The sequence below is a fragment of the Gossypium hirsutum genome, chromosome A11, assembly GCF_007990345.1.
Source record: "Gossypium hirsutum isolate 1008001.06 chromosome A11, Gossypium_hirsutum_v2.1, whole genome shotgun sequence".
Taxonomy (NCBI): domain Eukaryota; kingdom Viridiplantae; phylum Streptophyta; class Magnoliopsida; order Malvales; family Malvaceae; genus Gossypium; species Gossypium hirsutum.
In genome coordinates this window covers 56,269,963-56,271,514 of record NC_053434.1, presented here as the reverse complement: position 1 = coordinate 56,271,514, position 1,552 = coordinate 56,269,963, and the positions used below count along the sequence as shown (strand labels likewise).

At 40.9% G+C, this 1,552-nt stretch overlaps 1 non-coding gene across 1 annotated transcript; it reads left to right on the top strand.

Annotated features, from left to right (window-relative positions):
* The first annotated feature begins 1,229 nt into the window (after positions 1–1,229).
* Positions 1,230–1,333, top strand: LOC121210659 (small nucleolar RNA R71). Its single transcript, XR_005905773.1, has one exon. It is a non-coding gene; the product is annotated as a small nucleolar RNA R71 (small nucleolar RNA).
* The last annotated feature ends 219 nt before the right edge of the window (positions 1,334–1,552 follow it).

Sequence of the window (1,552 nt, the reverse complement as noted above, 5' to 3'; positions counted from 1 at the left end):
GTTTGTCTTGAAGATATACACTGTATTCCTTCGTCAAAGCTACTGTCTCAAATTCTCCAAGTCTTCACTTTTTAAACAGGATATCCTTCATAAACTTGACGTAATTCGGCATTTGTTCAAGTGCTTCAACCAACGAGATGTTGATATGAAGTTGCTTGAGTACATCTAGGAATTTCTTGAATTGGATTTCCTGCTTCTGCTTCTGAAGTCTTTGAGGATAGCTTGGTGGAGGTTTCTTTACTAAAACTGGTTGATTCGTTTTCTGTGGCAATTCTGCATCTAACGGAGTTGTTAGTTGATCAGAATTAGCTAGTTCTGGAATTACCTTGTCGGGTTTTTAAGATTTTGATTCTTGTGCAACTAGAATTTCAACACTCGGTTGAATTTCCTCTGAGTCATGAGCATCAGCTGGCTCCTTTTCAGCTTCAATAGTGTTAGTCTCTACTATCTTTCCGCTCTTCAATGTCAACGCTTTTCAATGTTCCTTCCCTAGATTCCTCGGATTCTCTGTATCACTAGGTAAAGCAGCTTGTGGTCGGTTCCTGAGTTCAGTAGCCAGCTGGCCCACTCGATTCTCCAAATTCCTTAGAGTGGCATTGTTTTTTGCCATGTATGCCTTCAATAAATTCTCTAAGCTATTGGATGATTTGGCCTGAGCTGGTTTCTGAGCTTGTTGGGAAAAACTAGGCGGCTGAGTCGGTCTAGATTGAGTGTAGTTATTACTAGTTCCAGGCCCTTGGTTACTCCAATAAAAATTCTGATGGTTTCGCCACGATGGGTTGTAGAAGTTGGATTGCAGTCCTTGCCTTCCTCGATTTTGGTTCTGGTTACTCATGTAATATACAGATTTGGGGTTTGATGGACATTCTTTGAACAAATGTCCTTCTCCACAATAAACACAGGCTATACTCTCAAATTGGTGAGGTGGTTGGGCTGTAAAACTATTAGACTCATTAGCGGTAAGATTCTTAAGCATTGAGGATATTGAAGATACCTGAGATGCAAGTGAAGTGAGAGCATCCACTTCATGTATTCCAGCAACTCGTTTTCTTGACGCGGTTCGATTGGTCAGCTAATGATAATTGTTACTGGCGATCCTCTCGATGATTTCGTAAGCCTCATTATAAGACTTAGAAAGGAGAGCACTGTTAGCAGAAGCATCCACTACCATCCTCGTCTGAGCATTAAGACCATTATAAAATGTCTCAAGTTGGATGCAGTGTGGGCTTCCGTGATGAGGGCATTTCCTTAGTAGTTCTTTGTACTGTTCCCATGCCTTATACAAGGATTCATCATCCATTTGTTGGAAGGCAGTGATCTCGTTCCTCAACTTAGCATTCTTACTAGGCGGGAAATACTTCATGAGGAATCTTTCAGCTAACTCTTGCCATTTAGAAATTGAGTTTGGTGGCAATGAATTCAACCAGGCTCAAGCTCTGTCCCTTAGTGAGTACAGGAACAACTTCAATCGTAATGTATCTTCAGTAACTCCAGCTAATTTGAAAGAGTCGCTCACCTCCATAAATAGTCTTAAATGAAGATTAGGATCTTC